Consider the following 25,864-nt stretch of genomic DNA (forward strand, 5'->3'; position numbering starts at 1 on the left):
TTGCAAACTGTTGAAATCAATAATAAATTCAACCTAACCAAATGCAATGCATACAAACAGAAATTAAAAGGCTGCGGCAATTGGCAAATACATAAAGGATGTTTCAGGCCACAGGGCATGCTTTCTCACATACGTTAGCACGTTAACTATGCTGGCAAGACATTCTCTCTGCTTGAGACACCAGAGAAGTAATCATATGCATTTCCGAAGACAAAAAGAACAATTAAGACAATGCTTAAAGCACAAACAATTATATATTTATGTGAAAAAGAACTATTTATAGAATGTCTAAGTCATCAAAAATGTCCAAGTCAGAAAATTTACTTCTAAAACTAGAGAACATAATGCTCTTTCAACCTAGTTTTCCACTGTTGACATACACAGAGCAACTACCCCACAGCAAACCAATAAGTAAAAAAGCCCACATACACCACATTGCCAATACACTGCCATCCTCATTCTAGGCTTTTTTTCCCCTTCACTTAGGAAGCAGCGAATCCTTTGTGTTTATTTCTGTGGCCATCATTTCCCATGAAGGATGAAGCACGGTGCTGTGCACTGTCAGGTTTCCGCCTCCAAGCACAGCCCAACTGGTGCCACCCATGCCAGCAGCAGGACTGGAAGCTCAGGAAGGCTTTGCTGTGACGGCCTGGGCAAGTCTCAGGCTGCAGACTGCACAGAGCCACAAGAGGCAGGCTCCTAAGACTGGTAGCAGCACGAGTTACACAGAGCATTGCTCCTGTTTCCAAGCAGATGCAAAAGATGCGGGGTACCCTACTGCCGGGAGGGAAGGCTGGCATGGAGTCTCCCCAGATGGTATGATGCTGGTAACCTTTACGTGAAGACGAGCATCGGGTGCTGGGCTGTGTGGTGGGCTTCTGTTACAGACGGACAACAAGAGCATCCTGCCACTGCTCGCAAGGGTGGCTGCCGCTAGAGTTTGAGACCTTTTGATGTGGGCTGGCCTGAAAAACTACAGGCACTTGTCTGAGAAAAGCCACAGGCTCTAATCACTGACCTAAGTTGGATGTTTTCCAAAATACGTACTTGGAACCTCAAGCTGCTAAGTTTCACACTTTCTACTGCAAAATACTACGCCTATGAAAATGCTGAGATAGTCAACAGAGCTTTTGCACATTTTAAAGAAACTGGGCTCCGAATCTGGACTTGACGTTTGTCAGCCACACAAACTTCAAAGAACACAGTGAGAACTCAGGTAAGAATGGTATTCAAAATAGATAATAGAAGTTATACTATACAAAAAAGACTACTTACGCAGGCTACAAGAGGAGGAAGGGACACTGCACTGTTTATTTCATTACTGGAATACTGACTTTCAGTACTAAAGCTAAAGTCAGGCACACCATTAGTCAGGCACTTTAAAAAAGACTGAAAGACATTGACTTAACCAGTCAAGAATCTGTACAGTCATCACATAAGGCTTGATCCTAGAAGTCCTCTGCATGCTGCCAAGGCAGTTTTTGCAGTTTCAGGCCATATCTATAACTGGATTTGTTGCATGTTCAGAACACAAATGTATAATCAACGTGGTCCTTCCTGGCACTACCCATGCATTGTGGAGCTGACAGAAAGAAAAACTGAAACACTAAAAGCCTCCAGTGAAATGAAATCTCAAACAGCACTGGAAACTCCATTTGTCTTTAGCACTGGGGGAAAAAAAAAAAAAAAAAGTTTTAAAAAGTTTAAAAGCTGTTATAAAAAGGTTGGAAAGATGCAACAGAGGTTTGTTCAGCAGCAATCTAATACTCAACTGCTAGCCAAGAACATAATTTACAGATTAACAAATTAAAGCAATCATTACTTCTAACCCTGAACTCATCAATAAAAAAACTTTTTCCATAATTTCCTTTTGATACTTTGCTATCCTAATTTATTTATAATTTGACTGAAAGTAAGATTGCACTATAGTAAGCAGAACTAGACATTCACACTTTTTCATAAAGTAGATGTAAAATAAATTGTCAACGTGTTTTGATCTTCAAAAGTTCTAAGAAAATATGAATAGAATTTTCATAGCAGGTCTGTGGGATGTCAGGCAGATAAATCATCGCATTCCACTAAAATTACCTAACTGCAGAAAGGAGTGCCCTATCAATTGTCTTGTAAAGATATTAAGCAACATATTTTTAATAGATGTATATTCCAGTTTACAAAAAAAAAAAAAGATCAAGGAATAATGTTGTACTTCCAAATAACCCCATGGTGATACAAAGATAGTAGTAAGCAGCTACAAAAGTATGTATTTTAAAATATGTGCAGTACAGAAGACATTTTTAATATGAGAATATTCTCATTTTTTAATATGAGAATTCATTTCACACTATATGACGTAGAGCAGGTGTATACATACATGTACATATACACCTACTAAGCACAACACAGCTCATCTACAAAGTCACCATTCATTGAGTATGATCAAACTGACAGTGTATAACTGCATTAAACACGATGACATTAGAGAACACAGAACCCTTCCAGGTGTCAAAAGTTTATTTTTTTAATCCAAAATATATGCTGCTGGTAATGACATAGACACCATGATGAATATACTGCTTACTCTAAAAAAATGAAATGAAAAAAATATAAATACAGCAGTGATCACATAGGCATCCATACACACGAAGCACTAAAAAAAAAAAAAAAAAGAAAAAAAACAGACAAAAAGACAGCACTGTAACCACAAAATAACATTGACATTATTAGAAAATACCCACATAGTTTATATGCTACCATCATAACAGTGAGGAAATGCACTGGAATAAGTGTTCTGAAGATGTGTCATCTTTGCCAAGAAAAAAAAAAATACAGTTCAAAACATTCCTAAAAAATTTTTGTTGGCTGCTTGACAGTCAGCAAGTTAAAACCAGTGGAGCCTGGCTTTTGAGGTAACCTCCTCCCACTTTTCCTCCTCTTCCTTGTAAACTGCCCATCATGGCCTAAACGGCTTTCTATTTTTTACCTAACCTCTACCCAGCACCACCAGACTACGTAGCAAATACATGACGGTGGTCCCCCAGACAAGCTGACTTGATTCATCAGCAGTGAAAGTAATCATTACATGAATGTTTCAGTCTATGCATTAGACAGAGCTCAGATTCACTATTTTCTTCTTCTCCAGTATTGTACTTAGGGCCATCTTTTTCAGCTTGCCTTATGCTTTTTTCTAAGCACATAAAATCCTATGAGAATGAAGCTGGATGAATTTTTATGATACATTGTCAAGCTCTGCTTTCAAATTAATTGGCTCATTTAAATTAACTGGTTATTTAAGACACTTATTGATACAAGCAGAAGCATCAGAGCCTAGGGTTTGCTTTTTTTTTTTTTAATATAAAAACAGATTCCCACAAATTCTTAATGAGTTATATAATACCAGCAATCCAAAATAGAAAGTACTAATCAAAATGGAATTAAAGAGACCTTCAATACCTTTCACACAGAATGACAAGATCTGTGTCCTGTGAACACCATGCAACGTTATTAAAAATTCACCTGCTCCTGTTCTTTTCTTTCATTTCTGAGAACTGGATGGATAGGAAAGAAGATATGCTCTTCATTAGAATAATTCTCATGCCTGCCTTTTATCTGTGCCTTCCAGGTTACATTATTTTAAAAGTAAAAATAAAAGAAGTAAACTATAGTAACTGCACAAAACTATAGAAGCTTTTTAAAATGATTGAGAAAGGCAACAAAATTTAATCTAAAAAATAAAAAACAGCGAAGTTAAGCCAAAATGAAAGAGAGCTGTGTACACATAAATGGCAATACCTTCTGAAAAATCACAGAGATTTAGTGTGCTTCAATCAAGTCTACAATCACATTGCTTTCCTAGAGGTCTAATTCCTACGTGCGTGTAAAGGGGTACAAGAAGAGTTAAGTTTGTTTTGTAACTGTAAAAAGCACCAGATAGATATATCCTTGGAAACTAATCCCCACAATATGAATAGGCACCGCCTGTGCTAGGATTCTCTGTCCTACCCTGTCAGCAAAGCTCAGCCCTATCTGGGAGGAATGCTAGGAAAGAGGGGAGTTTTGCCTCCATCTCCGCTGAGATCAGGGTTTGTATTTTACTTATAAGAGCAACCAAAAACCAAACAGGATTAAAATAAACAAACCAAGGAGGAAGAAAACGAGATGACAACTGTGATGGCACCCCAGCCGCAGCCTCCCCACCTGCCCTGGCTCAGTGGGCACAGGAGCACAGCGGCCATGCCCGAGGTGGCCACCTTCCTGCGAGCACTTCGAGCACAGCACACTGCCGCTGTGCCTCACATCCACCTTCTCAACAGGCCTGATGGCCAGCCTGGCCCCATCCCACACTCATTTCACTGCTTTGGCACTGCCCCAGGTGCTGCTGCTGGGCCTTGAGGCCAGAACATATCCCACTTAAGGGCTTGAGAGCATGACCATCGCACCGCAGCACGTTTCTTCAGCCTCGGGATGGTTCCTCTTTTCTCTCAAGCTGGTTTTTTTTTTGACTACCTTAAAGCTGTGTGTATGTAAGCACGTACACGCAGAAAGGACGATTGGTTCAGTTCATGTTAAACAATTAGCGTTTGTGAAACCCGTTAACAATCCCAGCTGAGACTGTGTGCTAACACAAGTCTGAACCCTAATGGGTCTCTGGACACACTCGTGCCCTGCCAGCAGTGACTGGGCAGGAGAAAACAAGTGATCTGTAGCTGCTAAACACCAAAACTATCAGATGGTCATAACAATTTGTAAGTGCAAGTTACCAACACATACGGATTTGCAAAAGCTCCTTTTTTTGACTTAACATCTACCAACGAAGCAATGCGAAGGTCATTTCGTTTGGAAGAATTTCCCAGTGATTTTGCTGTCGGCTATTGGACTGTGGTCAAATCAGCACAGGCTCATCAGCAGACACTTTAAAGCATGAAACGCACACTAGCAGCTGTATCCACGTACATCGTAACTACGCAATAGCATCCTTTCACTAACACTCCCATAGCACGTGATTTTTCTGCTCGGAAATATAAATCGTTAAGTAGTTGGCTTCACTCTTGAACTGGGGAGCACACCTTGCAGCCTGGGTTCAGTGGTATGGGATTAACGAGGCGCCAACGGTGCTGCACAGCAAAGTGCCCCAGCAGCCAGAGTTGCACGCCCAGTGCAGTTTGCTGCCTTCAAAAAGGAGCACAACAAATGCATTATTCTGCAGAACCACAAAGGGAACCTGTCCACCAGAAGAAAATCCTCTTTGTTTTCCCAAAGGATATTTTTTCCCCTAGGCATTAAAAATACTTGGAAAAAGTTGCTTCTTTGCTGTATCAATAATTTATTGTAGGTATGGAAAAGTTGTGTTATAATAGGAAAAAAAATAAAGTAAAATCGCATTTGATGTTACATCTTTCCACCCAAGAAAACTATGGTTAAACTACGGATAAACTATGGAAAACTATGGATAAAACACATTCTGAACCCACTACATAACAGTAAGAAGTTGAACAATAAACAAAAATTAGGGGATCAAATGAAATTTAGGTCAAGTAAACGCAGCCATGTTTTGAATGGCAGCAGACTGATGTATAGACTGTTACGTATCAACAGAGAATATTGCTTTTTAAAAAGCCTCGTTTCACCCTCCAATGGCAGTCAGTAAAACTCAGCACTTAATTAGACAAAGGTATTGCGATAAGCATACATACATAATTACTGTGCATTATTAGCACTACTCTTTTGCTCAGAAGCAGCCACAAGTCTCATCACCCCACGATCAAGAGGTGCAGTTTTGTCCACGTACTCAGCGTGCTGCGTAACTTCTAACAAGTGAGGAAGATTCAGCACGCAAGCCAAACTGTATCTACGCAATGCACTTATTAATAATTGAAATAATTGCTTCTTCACACTACAGCACTATTGGTGTGCTTTTACACTGCGTGGCTACTGTAGGGCTTGGGTCATAAAATTCTACTCTAACTTTACACAAATTAATGAATCTCTGCATGCTCTCCGATTTAAATAGGACAAGCAGACACGTATTGATTGCCTGTATGACAAACAGAGAAGGTCAAGAAATGGGGTTAAACACTGTGATGCCCCTTTTATTGCAGAAAGTCAACAAAATGATAAAAATGGAAGTTAAACCACCAGCTGTGCCTAAGACCAAGCCTCTCTTCCTACCGCAGCCATAGCAGTAACCAAACATAAAAAAAGGGTTTGGTGGCTGGGAGGTGGACAGGGCATTATCGAGGCCACACACGGGCTGCACACACAACCATATACTCTTTTCTCCTTAAGCAACAAATGAAGAAATCCGTCACTTCCTGCTGGAGTGCAATACTTGAAGTCATCGATACCACTTCAACACAAACACGCACAAGAACAGTAATGCAAAATGCCCATGCCCCTTAACAGTCATGAAGTCATAACCACAGTTCAACGTGCTTTCAGTCAAGCCTGCAGGATATATTTTATGTATTTCCACGTAATTAACAAATACTGGTAGCCATAATTTATTATTCTCTGTGTAGAATAAGATGTCTATACAAGAAGAAAACTGGTAAGAGGATGACTTTTTCTTACGAAATCAAACCTCTTTCTCTGATTCCACCTAGTTTTTACCCAGTCCTAACTGGGGGAGGCTTCTTGTGTTGTTTTTCAAACAAAATATAGTCAGTCATTCTTAAATGAAATTCCACGGAATTGATGACCAGACTGCCACAAAAATAAACAAATGAATGAATAAAATATTCCCTGTCTACCAAAGAAAAGAAGAATAACCTAAAACTTGTTTCTCACCTTTGGACATTTGTTTCGCTATTGTTAAAATGACAGATTTCATGTTGAAGGAAGTCTGCTATTCCTATGTGGAGCTGCAGCTCCAATGTTTTTGTTTAATTCCTACCAACTTGTCCAAGTAGGCCATTTGGTAGAAACCTATAAATGGCACCCAGGGGGTCTGGGTTCTTGCTGTAAAGAGGTCAGCTATTTCCTCCTAACTAAAAATAGCCAAGAGGAGGGAGGGAAAGAGGGAATGGAGTTTAATTTAGCAGCTGAAAAGGAGTTTACAAAATTACTTCCATCTTGCTTCATAATGAAGATTATGAAAAAGAATCTGCCCTCAAGAGTTACAAAACCTTGCTGGTTTTACAGGCAGGCTGATGCACATAACCTGAACTAGTACTACAAACCCAAGGAGTGGCAGTGAAGGGACAGCAGGGTCAGGCCTGTGCGTTGCCAAGGCGCGGGGTGGCTGCAGCCCAGCTGCACGGAGCCATCTGATTCTTCACCTCCACGTGGCACCTCCCAGTGTGAACAACTCTCCTCTCTCCTTCCAGACGAGATCCTAGGCTGTTGTCCAGCACATAGGGCACCACGGTCAGCTGCTGTTCCCCTGAGCCAGTTTTTTCCACCAGTTACCTTCCTGGTTTTCTGCCTCTCTCACTTACTCCGATTACAGCCTTTCCAGGATAACAACTTGTCATCTAGGATATTCCCAACACGGCCCTGACTTGAATGGCCCCCCTCGGCACTACTAAAATATAAACAACATCAGTTCAGAACAAACTACAGCACAAATTCTAGCACTGAACTTTAAAAGCCGTCAACAGAAAACAGCAAGAGCACACCGAAGCATGCCAGCTATAGCCCTGGGACAGGTTTCCCAGCCTGATCTCCGAGATGAACCCAATTCAGAATACCACCAAGCCCTGAGCGCATCTCACAACAGGCTTTTATCACCTACCAAGAAACAACAGCCTGTCTGCACTTGAAGATGTTCTCATCAATACCTTCCGTGCTCAAGGACGGAGGTTTCAATAACTGCTGCTACCGGAGGGGTCCCACTCGGTTGAGGAGCTCTCCCGGGGAGCTGGCACACCACATTTGCCAAGCAGCCAACAGGTCGACTTCCAGCCCTGCTGCCATGGGAATGGAAAAGGCCTATCCACAAGGAAACGTGAGGGCCCAAACTGGGAAAACTGGCAGAGCAAAAGCCTTATGATTTTAAGTGCAGACCCAATCCCATCTCTAGCGATATTTAAATTTACTTTTGCTCTTTGATACTCTTCCTGTTGAGCATGGAGGATACTTGCCACCCGCTGAAAAGAACAAGGGGTGTAATTCACTGACCATAACAGTGAGCAGTGGACGCAATTCACTGCCTGTGCTATGACAGGCATCTGACATCGAAGTTGTCTTACTTCATCAAGAGCGGGAGGGCAAAGGATGTGTTCAGGTACCACTTATTTGCGGGGGGAAGGAGGGGGCATCCTGTGAGACTTGGACAGTTGCGTAGTTGGCAGTGTTCATATACACACAAAGTTCTTAACCCCCCTCCTTTCCTTCTAAAACAGATGCTGAATGGTGAAAAACCAACCTTGGTTGTTCCCTAGGTCACTGAAGGTGTTAAGCAGAGACAAGTAACAGCAGTTCTGCTCAAATCTCTACTGTTTTACTGTTGTCGCACGTAGCCCAAGAAAGGTTTAATGCACTTTTAAGGTGATAACATCCTCCCCCTCTAGCACTCTTTTTTCCTTCCACCCCCTTCCAAACCTTCTGTGGGTGAGCTTCCCTTTTTTACTACTACTGTCATTCAGGCGTTGCAATTATGATCTGTAATTGTTAAAAACATAAACACCACCAAAACACACCAAGACAACCCCACTCTGTTGCCAACCGTATCAGCTATCGCAGAAGGAAGGTATTTACTTCAAACCCTGCTGGGTGTCTCTGTATTGGGTGGTACACTAACTGCAGGACAGGAAAGGCCCGAGCCCAGCACGTGCAGTCACACGGTGAGCAAGGTGTATTATGTTAAAGCCCGTACTTGCCACACAGGCAAGCTCTGGTAAATGATCACTAAGAAAGATGCAGCACATCAGTCACCAGCAAAGACCTTGTACTTATTACCTACAGCCAGAGTCCCCTCCGGTACCATATATTTATTCTCATACCACCAGCCTAAAAACATCAGACCCAAAATTTTAACCCGGTGCTCCATTTTATTCCGACCATCCCTTGCGAGGTGCTCTTTCCACCAGAGCACCCAAGCTCCCTGCAGCACTACCCAGGGACATTTCCCATCCTGTGCCACACACAATTAGGCACACCAAGGTGGCCGCTCACCCTCCCCACACCCACACCCCTCACTCTCAGCCTCGCGCATCCCAGCGCAGCCGGACCCTCGTGGCGCAGAGCGGGAGGCACGTTAGGGCGACGACACGGGGGCAGCCGGACGCCCACTTTGAGGAATTAATAAACCAAGCCTAACTTTCAGGGTGTGGCTTTGTTGTTGTTGCGTGTTTGGTTTTTTTCCTCCCTCCTCTCCCAGCACTGGGCAGAATGTCTATCGGGAACATGCAATCGAACAGGTCAGGGGTCACCGCCCGTGCACCACGCTCCCCTAACACTCACCCAGGCAGCACCGGGACACCAGGCCGGCCACGGGGCTACCCCGGCGGGGCACGGCGCAGAGGTGCCCCCAGCCCCCCGCCGGCCGCCCCGAGCCCCCTTCTCCCCGTCTCCCTCGCACTTGGCAGGGCGCGCAACAGGTCCGCCCTGCCCCACCGCGGGCCCCGCCGAGCGCTGCCCCCCGCCGCCTCCCCGCACGGCTCCCGGGGGGCTAGCGGCGGCGGGAGCCCCGGGCCGGGGCGGGGGGGGGGGCGCCTGTTTACCTACTTGGAAGTAAACTTCGCGGTGCCGGAGCCGGGCTGCGCTGCCTGCCGCTGATCCAAGCCCTGGCGATGAATGGGCTCCCCTCCCCCACGCGGGCTCTGCTAACTCCACGCTCGGCGGCGAGCAGCCTCGCGTTTTTCCTCCCTTTCGGCGTTTCGCCTTTCTTCCCCCGGCCGGGCCGGGCCGTACCGGGCAGGGGGGCCAACACACGGCCGAGGCCGGTGTCCGGGCGGCGGGGAGCCGCTGGGGGGACTCCCTGCGCCTTGGGGGGGGGGGAGGGGGGCAGGCTGAGCCGCAGCGCAGCCCCTGCCTGGCAGGAGGCACTCCCCGAGCCCGCACGTTTTGCCGCAATAAAAATAAAGAAATAAAACCAATTAGGAGCACGCCGCGCGCCCGGGGCCCGAAACTTGGCTGGGGCTGCGGGGGGCGCGGAGCCGCCGCACGGCCGAGGGGCGCGGCGGGCCCCGGGGAGAGCAGCAGCAGCAGCAGCAGGAGGAGGAGGAGGAGGGCATTTGTCACCTCCCCGGCGTGCCAAAATGTATATAAATAATAAAGGGAGGGGGTGGGGGCGCGGCGCGGGGCCCGACCCGCCTCGCGGACTCACCTGGCGCTGCGGGCAGGGCTGCCGGGGGCAGCGTGCCGGGGGCGGGCGGCGGCTGCCCTCACTTGCCGCGCATGGTGCAACTCCCGGGTCCCGGCCGGCCTGCCGGGAGCCTGCTGCCCCCCCTCCGCCGCCTCCTCCTCCTCCGCCTCCCCCCCGGCGCACACGGCCGGCACACGAGGAAGTCCCGGCGGGCGGGCAGGGCAGCGAGGAAAGTTTGGGGGCGGAATGGCGGCCGGCGGGGCGGCGGCGGAGCCCGGTGGGGGCAGCGGGCAGACCCTGCCGGCACCGCCAGCAGCAGCCGCCCCCCGCACACCGCGGCCGCGAGCCCCCGCCGACACCCAGCGGGAAGGGGGGGGGGGGGGGGGGGGGGTTGCTGCCGCCCCCCGGGCAGAAATTAATTAATTAAGCTGATTTAAATCAAATGAAGTCAAACGGGCCGCCCCCTCCCCCACGCCGCTCCCCTCCCCCCCCGCACACACACCGGCCGCCCGTTAACCGCCAACCGCCCGCCGGCGGCCGTTAGCGGCGGGGCCGGGCCGGGCCGGGCCGGGCCGGGCCGGCCTCCGCGCCCCCCACGCGCGCGCCCCCACGCGCGCCCCCACACACCTATGTACACAGGTGTGTGAGGCACGTATTTGCGTGTCGGTGTGCTCGTGTATTTATTGCGGGACGCGCAGCGGGGCTCGGGCACGGCCCGCCCGCGGCCCCCTCCCGCCCGCTCCCCTCCCCCGCCGGCTCCTTTCCGCCGGGCGGGTCACGTGGGCTCCCTTCGGCCTGCCCGGCCACCCCGCGCCGAGACCCAACAACACGCTGACGTCACCGCCGCGCCGATACCGCCCGGCGCCGAGTAGCTGCGCACCCGAAAGGCTCCCTGCGGGCCGCGGGGCTGCGCGGGGGCTGCCCGTGCTCGGGGCCCTGCGGGCACGGCGCGCCCGTCGGCGGCTCAGCCCCAAGCCCGCTTACGTGGCTCCGCCGGGAAGCCTGGTGCTCCCCAAGGCGGCGGGGCGCAGAGAGCGGTGCCCCAAGAGACACGCGGAGAGCCTCGAGGGGAAGCCCCAGTGGGTCAGTCGGGTTCCAGCGCCCAGGGATGCAAACAGACGAGCGCAGCGCGCCCTCACCGAGCTCTAAAACCACCAGGCTTCGGTCTCCCAAAACACAGGCGCGTTGCTCACGCGGTCCCGTTACCCCCCAGCAGGCCGTTACCTCCAGCCCCCGCGGGTGACACAAGAGCCGAAGGTGCCACCGAGTGCCCCCAAGCCAGCACGCTGGTGGGCCCAGGCCTTGGTGGCCCAGCAGGGACACAGGCGTCAGCCCAGCCCAGCTCGGTACACCCATGGTAGCCCAAGGTGAAACCCTCGCGCGCCCAGTTCCGCCCTGTCCTTCCACTCGGCCTCACCAGGCCGCCCGGGCAGCACGGCGGTACCAGGCGGGCCTGAATTGTCCGGACATCGCTGTGCCCGAGCCCGAGCAGCGCCAGGAGTGGTCGCAGCAGCCCTGGGAGGCCTGGCGGGTTGCAGGTAGCCCCCAGCGAGAAGAGGTTAAACCCTGACGTAAGGCTTGCCGAGAGCTTAAAGTGAAGTCTGCGAAGGAACCCGTGTTGATTTCCAGCTGTGCTTGGCAAAGAGGAGCAGCACAGAGCCCATGAGAAGGACCTGCTCTTTGCTATTAAAATGAAGAAGGAAAAAAAAAAAAAAAAAAAAAACTATAAAAGGACAGTATAGTAAAAGATAAAAGAGTGAATCACTGCTGTGGCTCCGATCACTTTGGCCTTTGTGCGAGGGAAGATCCCGAACCGGCCAGCTGTAAAAGAAGTCCCCAGTTTTTTAAGAGTCTTGTTTTTTTCTGTTTCATAGCTGGTGACCCAGGCAGGGTGACGGGCAGCAGCGCTGCGCTCCCGCAACCCGGGGTGAAGGAAGCCAGAGCTGTGGTTTCTTACCCTCATTAAAATGGAAACCTAAACCTGAAACAATCAAAGTCGAGGGCTAGCCGTGCTGGCCTACTGTGGAGATAATGGGATCATACGACAAAATATTTTGCATTTTAAAAGATTAAAGTCTTTGTTGTTTTTCTGGTGCTTCGTCAGGACGTCCTGTGTTTTTAACTGTTTCTGTGTTTCCCCCCACACACCGTGGTTTTCCGTTCTCTGACTATCCAAATGAAAGTAAGCTCTCTTGAATGAATGAACCATTTAAAAATAAATAAGTGATTCTACTTTTATGTAGGCATTGGTAAAAAATTCTGCTCACAAAAATGCCAGAAATACAGATTAATTATTTGTTCCTGTTATGAACTGTAAAAAAATGTGAACTCGTGATGTTTTTAAGAGCATCAGTATAAAAAACTGTTGAGATGACAGTGAAAACTGAACTGGAGCTTTAACCTGGGTAGATGCTTTGACTGTTTGGATACAGCTGCCATATGTAACTCTTACGTTGTAATATACGGATGTGCTGTAAACTGAAAGGTGCCACGTCAGGCACTGGTCTTGTAACGCTTATGCTTAGCTTTCTTGTTATGAGTTGTCCTGTCAGACAGCTTGCGTTGAAAATCGAAGACTCTTAGCACATTAATAATATAATAATAATAATATAATATAATTTAGCACGTCAGCAGTGGCAAGCTTTGATTCCTATTTTGTGAGCACCTTTGCATGATTTGATATCTTTGAGATAAGCGCTCTCATAGAGTCAGTCACGTGAGCAACTGCTCCACAGCATCAAAGGGTTTCTCATTTAGCTGTTTGTTAACACCAAGAGTTTCAATTTTAAAAGGAAACTCTGATTGCCTAAGATATTTTCAGGAATTGAGAACATCGTTGGTATTTTTGTCCTCACATATTACTTAATTGCTATCTTTGGACCAGACTGAAAGCTTTTGCTTAATTGACGAGCACTTACGCAAGCAGGCCTCTTGGGTAGAACAGCATTATTTGTGAGGCCAAATGCTCACGGACATGAGCAAAAGTGTTCTATAATCCCTACATTTCTTCAGTCTGAAGCAGAAAAGAAACCAAAAAGCAAAGTGGGAGACGAAGTCTCAGAGTAGTGGGAAGTCAAACATGTCCAAACATTGATTTTGATTCTGCAGAGAAAGCACGGTCCCATCCTTTCTTCCCATCCTTTTTCTGTCCATAGCTTGCTTCATGTGGCTTGTAACACCTGCACTTCCTTGTGATATTTTTTCATCCAGCTTTTTGAGATGTGGAGATCTAAATTCTGTGGACAGGAATTAGATCTAAGCTGACAGGAAACTAATCATTTCTGACAGCAGTTCTGATGCTATTACTCTGCTGCAGAAGTCTCAGACTGGGATTCACTATTCATAGTTCCTTGCCCGTGCCACCTTGGCTTAGCATGCAGCTAAGGGGTGCTGCATGCAACCAGGGGTGCTGCATGTTGTTTAAGTGCTAAGCCAAGTGTATTTTTGCTTCCATATAGAAGATGATAAGAACATATTCTGTGACTCTTCCAAAGCACAACTGCTGAATAGGTTAGGGAGACGCTTTTCCCTACTTCATGGGGCATATTGTTTAGTCTGTGGGACATATATAATTGTTATTACTTAAGGTGAAATAAATCAGAAACTTTGATGCATGTACTCTATGCTCCTCTGATCTATTTAGCGGGCTGACACGATGGGCTGAGCTAGCTATATGGGTCCCTTAGGATCCTCAGATGGAACAGATATTTTTTATGTTGCTCTAATTTACTCTCAGAGACATCTTGGCCTCCTGCCAGTCTGGGGCAGACAGAACAGAGGTGATCGTCTCTTCCCTTGCCCTCCCTCATCTATGCAGTGTTGCATGTCCCCAGCTGTGCCGAATTAATGTGTGGGAGGTGGGACAGCTTATGATTTCAAGCCATTTTTCTTCCCATGAAAGCTTTTTAGAAGAGAAAGCAGTTCTAAGCAGGAGCTGGCTGCAGAGAGTGAAAAACGGCAAGAATTATCAGGATCAGGTCTCCCGCAGAGAAGCCAGCCTTGCGCAGGGGTGGCGTTAGGGCTGTGAGAGATGCTAGCCACGCACCATCCCCCTGCGCTGCTCGGGTACTCTGTAGGCTTGGTGGTTCCTCCAGGTGCACCTCCCGGCCCCACACACTGCCTGAGTGAGCATCATCAGCCAGAGCACCTGGGACACGATCCTGAGGTGCCTCGGCTGGTCTCGTTTCACCCACAGGAAAACAAGTTCTCCTGCTCAGGAACTGCTCTGCCACGTGTGCCCAAGTAAAGTAAGCAGGGGGAGTCAGGAGATTCATCTCAGAAGTGCACTCCTGAGTCAAACTAAAACTCTTGTAGATGAAGTCGGCGACAGTTCCCTGTTCCTGTTGACATTAGATGTTATAATATTTTACACTTGTAAAGGTTCCTCTTAATCCAGTGGGATTACTCAGGATATGAAGCATGATTCACTGTTGTGAAATGTAAGATGTATGGATCGCTTCCCTTGCCAAACGCAAAATTTGGGCTTCAAGAAGTCTAAAATGTTTGTTTGTTTTGTTTTGCTTTGTTTTGTTTTCTATACAGTCCCTGTAGCTACCGTGCAAGGTGTGCTGCATCATTTCTAGGTGCAAACTGCTGCTTTTTGGGAACAGCGACCAGAGGGACGGAGGATTCTGAAGAAACTGATGTAAGTGACGCCCATGCTGGCAGAAAACTAACCGAATGGGAGCCCCTCGTGTGGTGCCGTGGCCAAAAGAGCTGATGAGGTTGGTTTTGGGGTACCCAATAACAGGGGAAATGCAAGGAGGGAGAGCAGGGTTATGCTGTCTCTGGGCTTGGCACTGGTGTGACTGCTACTGAAGTCATACCACTCGACTATCTGCACTTCAAGAAAGGTGATAATAATTGGAGAGACTACAGAGAAGAGCACTGATAATGACTAAAGGACCGGAAAATGGCTTATTTCTTAAAGATAGTGATGTGTTTAACTTATCAGTGAAGTAACTTTGCCACTTAGAAGAACCAGTGTGTGGAAAAATGTCTGAGAGGGTTCTTCAATGTACCCTACCCACGCAGGGAGAATCCAGAGCTGGAAGTTAAAGACAAAGCAGCAAAAGACGTTTTTGAAGGTAGAGAAGAAAGTTAACCAATGAGACAACTGGTGTGCATCCTCTTTAACTGGGGTCTTAACTCAAGCACAGCTGCTGAGTTTCAAAAGGCACTGAGAAGACCTCTGGCCTATATTATGCTCAGTGTAAACTATGACAATGGCATTTTCTACCCTTGAAATCTTCAAATACAGACTTCCGAGAAGTGGAATTTCTGGTTGGCTGACTGTTTAACCGTCAGTGTATTTAACACAAATTTCCATTAAAGCTCCATATCCGACAACAGAGAAATTTATTCTGCCTTCTGAACTTGCACGCACAGTATTTCTACAGGTCCTTGAAAAGTGGCTGCCTTTATATTTTTAATACAAATAGCTTTGTATAAAACAAAGTTTTTTTTTGTTTTTTTTTTTCCTGAAGCATTTTTTTTTCCCGAAAAAGTCTTCTCAAGGACTTTTGAACCAAGAGAGGACATCTAAAGAAAAATATAATATCAAAACCCTTCTCTCTAGCAGTAAACCACACTACTCCAAGGCTAATGAGTCAGACCTGCTTCTCAGTCTAAATTTTCATATGACTGTAGCTGACTTCATACAGTTACAGCCTCTCTTCACAGGGCCCAGTGCTCAATACAGACATGAATAAAAATGCATGAGAGGGAGAAAGAAACTCAGCTCATTTTTATGATTAAATTTAAAATGCAGTCTAGTAAATGTTTTAAAGACAGAATTACTGTCTTTGAAATGCAGTATTAGTGAATATTTAAACATTCAAAGCATGCTTCCTAATTCCACGCTCTGTCCAGCTGCATTTAAAAACTTGGCATTTAAATGAAGATGTTCAGGTACCAAATCTATTTCCAGTCTCTGTTTGTCTCTGAGTTCCACAGTGCTGACTCGTTCTCACTGATTTCAGCATCTCCTTAGTGTTGGTGTTAGAAACACAGCAGAATGAGGTAGTTCCTGTATGCCCCTTAGACATCCTCCTTGAATATCTGCCTGATGTGGCTAAGTTTAACTACACATTTTGAGACTTCCAGAATCAGACATGACAGCTTTGGCTTCGAACTATAGCTTCCTCTGCATTATGTCATGCTAAATTTGTGACTGGCAATATTTTCACAAGCTGCAGTTGCTTATGATTCCTCTGTTGGCTTGGGTAGGGTATTTTTTTTTCTTTCTTGATAAGGAGGGGAAATATTAAGAAGACAAAACAGACTACATTGTTTTGTATCTTCTGTACCAAGTTCTCTTATTAGTTTATTTTCAAGACTTTAAAGTTTTCATTTTGATTAAATCAAAATTTTGTAATGAAGAATACAAATATGCGAGTCCAGTTGAAATATATTGAACCATTTATATAGAATACTTCTTTATAAAATGATTTCTATACTTATCCTTAGAATAGAATTAGCTCTTCAGCCCTATTTTTTTTTTCTTTTTCTTTTAGAGCATGGTAGCCATCTAATTCTAACTTATATAAATTATATCTCTGACTCTGTCAACCATGAAAGGCTGAGATATGCAAGGTAAGCCCAGAATTTTGATAAATATACCAAAAGTGGAACTGAAAGTACACTTGAGTATATAGTGATTAAACTTGCTGTGTTTTTTTTTTAAAAAAAAAAAAAAAAAAGAAAAATTTTGAATTAAAAACAACCGTTGTGCATATTATCAGAAATAAAATGCTTTTGAAAGAAAGGTTAGATGGAAAATCAAAATCTAATGAATATTTTTCCTCCTTGTTTTACTGTAACACTAATCGCAGTGTTTTCCATTCTTGCATGTTAACAAATTTAGGTTTAGGCCTCTGTAATAAGAATAGAGAAAGTGTCTTTACACACTTACTGTGTTATACCTGTACCTTCAGTCACCTGTTTACCCATCAGAACTTGAAGGGGCCAGGTGCTGAAATCATGCTAGGTAAAATATTTACAACAATATGCAATACAAAGAATATTTGTAACAAAAGGATATTATGAGGTTAAAGACACATCAAATAAAATGGCATCTAATTTCAGCACTAAGTGTTCACAGAATCAGCTCCAAGATGAAGGTAGGAGTATATTATCATTCAAGCTGATTGCTCTGTAACTCTCAAGACAGAGAAGAGACTGGGGTTTTTTAGGTCTCAGTTCTGCAAGACTCTTAGTTTTACAAATTCCCGCCCCTCAAGTTGCACTTGGACTTAGCTGGGAGTAAGAGCAGCTGCAAGATTTTCAGATATCCTGCAATTTAAGTAACAGTCTACATTTGCACTCATCGATGTTTATATTTACTGTTCTATCAGTAATGAGTAGCCCAGCTAGGAAGATTTATCTGCAAGCTACAGCCATGCAAACATGTGCAAGTGGAGTGTGGTCACTAAACAGACTATAATTACTTTTTATTTCTTCCCTTTGCCCAGTGCCTTGAGAATCTAAACAGCTTGCCTTCCATAAGGATGAGTGGCAATGGAAGCTTCCTGATTGCTTGCAACAACACAGATTGTCTGAATCTTTCTGGTTGGGTGTATGCTAACTTTGCTTGCTATCTTATTTTACTAAGTCTAAAAATTGCTGTAAAACAGCAAAGTAATTATCAGATTTACCAACAAAAATAAAGCCATGAAATTACTTATTTTTTCCATATTATTTGAGGGTTCACAACCAGAAATGAATATTTATGTGTATGTATTATCAACAAACGTAGTACACATCCGGGCATCATTTAAAAGCACCCACCTTGGACCTAACGCATTTGCCTTTACCCTCACAAAGAGTCCAGCTGAAATCAGAGGGACCAATGGGCCAACGGCCCTTAAATGCATCCTCATAGTTCAAAAAGAAAGGGTTTGCTGTTCTATTGCATTGGAGGATTCCTTTTGTTGAGTTATATACTCAGGCCCTTATTTACATCCACCTGTTTACAGCCATGCATTCTTTATTTTTCCGTAGTAATCAAGGCTCAAATCTTGAAATTAATCTGTGTTCAATCCCAAATCTACCCTGAACCCAGGAAGAGATGAACAAACATTTCTGGAAGCTTTTCCCTCATTTTGAAGGTAGCAAATAAATTTTATGTTATAGTCTTTCTCTCTCTCTCTCTTTCTTTCTTCTCAGAAGATGGTGCAGAAAAGCAATTTCCCCTTTTTATTTCTAGAGCAAAGTTAATGGTGTCATCAGCTGACTTTATTTCAAGGACAAAAAAAAAAAAAAAAAAAAAAGAGAGAGAGAGAGCCTGAAATATAGCTAGACACTCCAGCCTGTATTTTTGTAGAGCTGATTGTACCATTTTGTTGCTGAACGCAGAGAAGAGCATATGTGGAGGTGTGCACATAAACATTTGCCTTGGAGAAAGAAGTGTTTCCACCAGGATGCTCTCAAGGAGGAAGGGAGGATTAAACAGTGGAATGAACCCTCCAGCTTGGTGGATGTGCTGGAGTGAATCAGAAAGGGCAAGTTTCCTGAAGGCCTGGGTCACCAGCGTGGAAAGCTGTGCCACAGCATGCGTACCCCTCTCTGTCGGTCGGCATGAGGTCCCTGCAGGTGCCTGCTCTCTGTGCACCTGGGAGAAGCAACTGCAAACCCGAGTGGGTGCCTGCCATCACACAACATCCCTCTCATGTGAAGTAATGTCCTCCTCATCCCGCAAAGGTAAGCTGAGGCAAAGACGAACGACGGGCTTGCGTATATGAGAATGATTACAGATTTAGTTTCATTTTTTGATGGCATTTTACGTGAAACCTCCACAGTGCAGAGGTAGTTGCAGCGGTATGCCTTCCTGTCAAGGAGAGAGCAAAATAACCTGTGTTTGGGTAAGGAACAAAGATTTATGGTATACATTAAAATCCACATTCCTAATGAATGTAATTAAACCATAGTTTCTTTGTTTGATTGTTTGCTTTTGTTTGTTTTTTCCTAACGTGGTTCAATCTGAAGTGACTGCTCAGAGGCAGCAGAGAGAACAGATACCCAAATGACTCTCCAGACCCTCTTCTCCAGCTACAGGAGTACACCCCCTCCATTTTCTTCTGCATCAGAAATGCCCCAAAATGAAGGGAGGATGTCCAGATGTCACACAGTACAGCAGAGCTCCATTAAAGCCAATGCACTTCTTCCTATTTACAGTAGCCAAAGGGCTCACCCCTAATTTATTTCTGCAGAAAAATGTCCACAGCAGATTTCAGATGTTTATTACAAAGCAGTGGGTAGGTTGCAGGTTAATGTACTGCCTCGAGATGCTCCCGAAGCATGAAAGAATGACCAGGAGAGAAAAGGTCATCTCGCAGGTGTTGCCTAATTTGCTATTTCCTCTCTAAATTGACTTTTGCACTTTTTTTTTGCAGCGAACATAGGTACCTCGTGGTACGACTGGATTATTCCTAAAATGGGTTGCTAATGCTTGAGAAATACTGTTAACAAAAAGAGTAGTCAGGTAAAATGCTTGTAATTATCACTAAAATTAGTACCCTTTAAAGAGTGTGTTTACATGACCCATCAACAGATCAGTTAAGTACTTTCAGTACATTTTATTTGTATCTGGCAGAACAATTTCCTTGCTCAAGTACACCAGTGAGTGGGAGAGACTGCAGTTAACTAAGTAAATTAGAAAGAACGTGTTTGGGGAGTTTGGAGGTTTTTTTCCCTGTACTTTGTGTAAGGTTTGAAAAGAAAAGCAAGTTTCAATCCCAAATTCCAAAAGGCCTCACTTGCTCTACACTAACTGCCCTTGTCTTTTAAAGCACGAGCCTCTACAGCTCTGAAAGAATGGGAGTTTAAACCAGAAAAACAATGTAAAGTCCAGTGGGTTCCACATTTTCACTACAGACTTTTCCTGCAGTTTCTGAAGGTTTTGGGGTGGAGTGCCGACTTTATTACAATTCACGGTAAAATGATCATAGGCTTCATAGCAGCGCACATTTCATCTCAAAATTTATTTTTTTAATTAAAAAATAGCACATAGGGAAATATGTGAGATTTCATTCTACCAAAAAAAGCAATTAAATGAAGAAAATAGTTTAATAAATGAACTTACCAAAGTAAAACTAGACATGTATGAATGTACATTGTAAGAAATGAGCTTTTTATTTTTTTTTCCTAAAATGTCTGCACAAAAAGTTACCATTAAAGTAAAATGTGACATGTGGGCAAATCTTGTCAATGAGGGGTTTAAAAGTATTTCCATTTGTGTTTACATTTTTGTTTACATTTACAAATTTAGGGTTTAATTTTTTTTCCTGTCTCACTAGGAATCCGTCGGCTCGGTCAAGCCAAAAACTGCCATTTCCTCTGTAAGAAGGACGTATGGTTGCCGAATAATTTATGCTGTAGTCATAAGATGATTCATAGGAGCTGGTGCTTCGCACCCCCCGAATCTGAATGCTTTCTGTATTAATAATGCATTTCCCCTCCCCATCCCCAGCACAGGCCAGAGCAAAGCCCTGCCCTGGGGCTGGAGTGAGCCCCAGCAGCAGCAGCCGGAGGGGTATGAGGGTTTTGGGCAGGGGCTGGGGCAGATGGCCCCCGGACCCGCTTTCAACCCAACTTTTGGGTGACCCTGTCACTCTGCATTCACACGCCAGCTCTGCTGGAGCAAGGGAGGTGGGGCAAGAGCAGCGCCTCTGCCAAAACCAGGATATCCTCGGAGGCCTCATTTCTGAGATTCTTACGTGATGGCAAAGTATTTGTTTTACCTCGCCCTAAGAGTCTGCTAAAAGGCAAAACCATCCTAGGGAAAGGCAGGAGTTCAACACTTCCAACAACAATAAGAAAAGGAGAATGTTTGTTTAGAAATTTGAGCATGATTTTAATGGCCTAGTATTAATCAGGCAGGTTTGAAAATGATGGTCGAATTATAAACAGAGCTGAGAAGCACTGCGTACAAAAATACAGTTGTATTTGTATTATAAATTTTATATAAATAGAAAAAAAAAAAAAGACCCTGAAATGTTTCAGGCTTGAATTCCAGCCATTCTGTTAATGTGAAGCCTGTTCTTTCGCCTGTTATTTTTCATTCCTGTGTCTGTGAAACTTGGGCTGGGAACGGCCACCTCTCTCACGCTGCCGACTCCTCGCCGGCCCATAGCTGTTCGTGTGCTCTGTGCAAGAGAGATCAGGACCAGGCTCAGCAGTCCTAACTGCAGCCTGCCCCTTCCCATGCTAAAATCTAGCGCAGGATCGTGAACAGGTGGGTTCCTGCTGAGATGTTTGGGTTCAGCATGGCTGCAGCTGCCTGTCCGAATATAGTGTCTGGTTAAACTTTCGAGGCGTCCCTTCCCAGCCTGTGCTTGCAGGTGTGCAGCAGTTCGTCTGGCACAGTGTGAGCTCTGTTGTTTACTTGTCACTTCCTAGCCATCTTCCAGCTTGTCTTTTTCCTCTTTCCCCCCGTTGCTGCTAATATTCTATTTTCTGCTCCTGTGTTCTTCCTCCGGTGCCTTGACGTTTGCATATTTATTCCCTAAACTGTAGCAGCATGTCCCCATTAAAAATAAAGGACCACATCGCATTGACCGTGATGCTGAAATCACTTAGAGTTGGGTTGTTCTGCAGCTGCTAGAGGCAGCAGTGCTGCCACGTCTGTGGCCGTGCTGGGATGCTTGGTGCTGGGCTCTCAGGGACGTGGCTGGTGCTGGTCTTCCTAAAGGAAAACCTTCCATACAGTGGGTCAAAATGACACATAGCATCTTTCCCCTGTGCTTAGCCTCCTTCCAGCCATTTCAAAGAACAAGGCTGTAGATGCAATCCCTCCTTGCCCTTCCTATCACTATCCTAACCCCTTCCTCACTTACTTTTCTCACAGCGGGGGCATCAGCTCCAGTTTTCCTACGCGCACAGATGGATTCAAGATGCGGGCTGGCCTTGCAGAAGGAGATTTTGCATTTTTTACTTTCCCTGAACCTGAATAAGCAATTGTCACAATCCAAGCTATTGTGCTCAATTAAAAAAAAGAGGGTTATAAAATGGGAGAATGTGTATGGGTGGCAAAACTGGGCGCTACGTAAATGTTGTGCAGAGCAAGAATATGCTTATTAAATAGGCAGCAGAGAATTAGAGGAAACGATTTCAGTTTACATTCAAGTATATTATGGGACTGTTTATAGGGCCCAAAAGAACTTCCCGAGCATTAACACATGTAGCCTGAGAAGCAGAGGTGGTGGAATCTATATAAAGGTGAATAGACATGTAAAACCAGAATAACTTGTTAGCGTTTATGTTGTTGCTGCCTCCAGGCCATGGCAGCTATTTCACCCACCTTTTAGAAACTCATTCAGCATTTTTTTCTATGGGGAGGATTAAAAGACAGCTTTTTTTTTTTTTTTTTTTTTTTTTTTTTTTAAGGTCAGGGAAAAATGTCACTGATAAATCAAGCTAATTTTATCCTATTCTTTCAGAATAATGAAGGACACGTGAGAACCCTATAGAAATTGGTACTGTTACTAATAATGGATTATGCAAGAAGGAGGGGAAGGTTAAGTTTATGTTCTTTTTCCTTCTCTGTAATTATAAAGATCAGATGATGTATATATCTCTGAAAAGTAAGAGAGGGAAGTTTCCCATTTGTGTTGTGGTAGAAATTTATCTCATATCACCCTTTTCTGGGCAATTCCTTGCAGTCTCCAGGCTTCTAGACAAAGGAGATCAGGTGAGAGTAATGACATCAGAAAAATCTATGCAAATAACTCCTGAGTAATGAGAGGAAGGTGAGTTTTATTCACACTGTTTGGTTTTGATTTTAGCTCAAGTACTGAAAAACACTCAGGAGAAAATCTCTCTCTCTCTCTTTCTTCAGGGCAGAAAAGTTCAAAGCGAGCATGTGAGGTCTCCAATGACTCCTCGAGCAAAGTTATGAGAGAATTAGCCTTCCTGGTAGCTTAAAGGTTAAAAAAACAAGAAGAAAATCCCTTCCTCTGACACATTTTATCATGCATTTAACCTTCTTTATAAATTACTGAGAAATGTGCCAATTAATAGTATATCCTTTAAAACATTCTAATCTAGATTTCTGAACAAATAGAGAAACGGATGGGCCTTCATCCATCTTTTTATTACTTTTTTCCCACATTAGGGAGTGATACACATTTCCATGAGCCATAACAAATGGTCCCATTTGCTATGGGATTTGCTCTCAGCTGGGACAGAGACTGGTGTTTCTTCACGACCAAAAAGATGAGTTTTTAAAGCAGGGGAAAACGTATGCATTACTATCCTGCTCTAAAGTCCCTGTAGCGTCAAATACAGTACTATAATACTGCACTGTACCTCAGTGAGGCCAGCACTGAACTTCACAATGAGAGGTAGCCTTGCTCATACCTTTCAGGGTAAAACCAAGAGAGATTTCTTTCCTGGAGGGTTTTAATGAAAGAAAAAAAAAAAAAAAAAAGAAAAAGAAAAAGAAAAGAAAAGAAAATAATCCTCTTTTGGGGGCAAAGGTGGAATTTAAGGTAGTTCAGAAAGAGAGGGGCAAAAAAGATACCTCTGTTTACTCATCGTGTGCACTGCTGCATCTTGGCTCTCCCAATGTCCCCACTGAATGAATTCTGTCATTTTAGAGTAAAGCCAGCTTTTCAACAAGTGTACGTTGCTATGAATCCCCTGCAGTCCGTGGAGTTACGGCACTTAGAGTAGTTGAAACTTTGACCTTTTAAACTTTCACTTTTTTTTTTTTTTTTTTCTGTCTATATCATTGATTTCCCCTTTTTAACTGTCTATGGAAACACAGTAAAATTATTTTTATAGCATTTAATTAATGCTTACAGTGGCATCCCACCCAAAAAGCCTGCACACTCAGGATTTATTCCCCATTTAGGGTTTATTTTATCATTATGCCTTAATGGCTACTAGAACTTAGTCTATACCTGAAAGGACACACCTGTGAAATTAAAATGGCAAACCCGGTAGCTGGAGGTGTTCCTTGTGCCATAGAAAGGGTTCTGTTTTAATACTTTTAAATCAGCTCTCCAAACCAAGATGTGTAGATAAAAGGCATGCATTTTGCTAGAATGACTGCATCTATATCTGAGTTTTGCTAGCTGTGTCAGTTGAAGATAAACTAGCTAAATGTTTTAACATAAACCATCCTCTTGCTTCAATCTTAAAACTAAACCTTCATATGACCTTTAAACTTGAACAAAAAGGATGAGGAAAAAAAAAAAGAAAAAAGAAAAAAGTAGCGGTGATATTTGGGTTTGGTTGTCCTCAAGTAAGCCAGGCAAAAGAAATTACATCTACTGTGTGTGGAGCTGTGATTCAGATCGTTCACCTTTAAGTTGAAGAGCCTCTAACAGGAAATTCTGTTCTCTTTCTAAGTGGATGTGGGTGGGAGAATGACATTAACACCTTGCACTGGAGAAACTATTCTCTCAGTCCCTTTTCACAGCTGACTAAACATAAACAGCACTGGTTTAACAAAGAGCCACAGATGGCAGAACTGATTATAGCCCGCACCAAATAAGGAGCTTGATTCAACAAGGTAAAGGAAGGTCAGATTAATCATGGATCACATTTCCCTTACCCACCAAATCCCTCACATTATACATTTCATTGTATTGCATTTCTAGAATTTCATCCAAAGCCTGGATTCTCCACCAGCCTCATTAGCCCTTGGAGCAGATTCTACTGGCTTTGAGGTTTCTGCCAGTGCCACCTCTGCTGTGTGAGCGGTCAGTGTAAAAATACATTAAAGGAGCGAGAGAACAGCACAATTTTAAAGGTATCAGTATCTCTGTCTAGCTGCATCGCAGAGCCATATTAGCCGCAGCATGAAAGGTTCCTTTATTTAACCGGACAGGTGTGTACTTTAAAAGATCACTTAGCAGTTACCTTTGATAGATGTCCTAGTAGCTTAGGTCACCTAATTGGGGCTCCAAGTTGGAGGCAGACGAAAGCATAAATTTTCTGATTTCCCTTCTCTGGCATTGCTTAAAGATACCCCTATTCGTTCCCCTAATTTTTTTCCCAATTCATCTACAAAGTTTGATTGCATTTAATAAGGCATGGACCTCAGGAAAAGCTCTTGACATTTAAGACTTTAAGCCAAATATTTTTTAAATATTATTAAGATTTGTCTCACGCTGTGACTATTAGGCACGTTATAAGCATTTACAACTTGGCCAAGAAGAAGACAGTGATCAGGTACTTCAGACCGGTTGTTTCTATAAAGATGACAGGCCTTCTGCCTTCTGACCATCTCAATGACAGTATAACTCTGTTCACTTAATTTTTATATGAGAAAATATTATGACTGGCCACTTCAACTCCAGTTTGGGCCACTGTTTCCCAGATTTGCTTGAAAACTCTTGGAAATCACAGTAATAGACTTGAAAGCAGCTAAAGGGCATATGTGTGCATGCCACTGCGTGCAGTGCGCTGTGGAATCTCTCACAGGGCTAAATAGAGCAACTGCTTCACAGGCATTCCTTCTGCTCCTGCTGCCAGCAGCCAGGCTAGACTGGCTTTGATATCTTCGTATGACTCTGCAGTGTTTGCGGTAGATACATCTATAGGCTTTCTTGGCAGGCACTTGGTGTACATTGTCCATTTAAGTTGGAATGGAAATTTAACTTCAGGCTGACAAAT

General features: G+C 44.4%; 1 protein-coding gene across 2 annotated transcripts in view; it reads right to left on the bottom strand.

The window, feature by feature from the left end:
• The window catches only part of TBL1X (transducin beta like 1 X-linked), a 195,418-nt gene extending 185,018 nt beyond the window's left edge, over positions 1-10,400 (bottom strand). Inside the window, exon 1 of one of the 2 annotated variants that reach the window (XM_035344202.1) lies at positions 10,265-10,400. The gene's annotated coding sequence lies outside the window, so the exon portion shown is untranslated. Of the gene's footprint in view, positions 1-9,663; positions 9,774-10,264 lie in introns of those variants that run through there. The other variant, XM_035344116.1, reaches the window with a different exon arrangement.
• Positions 10,401-25,864: the final 15,464 nt, after the last annotated feature.

Source organism: Oxyura jamaicensis, chromosome 1, assembly GCF_011077185.1.
Source record: "Oxyura jamaicensis isolate SHBP4307 breed ruddy duck chromosome 1, BPBGC_Ojam_1.0, whole genome shotgun sequence".
NCBI lineage: Eukaryota > Metazoa > Chordata > Aves > Anseriformes > Anatidae > Oxyura > Oxyura jamaicensis.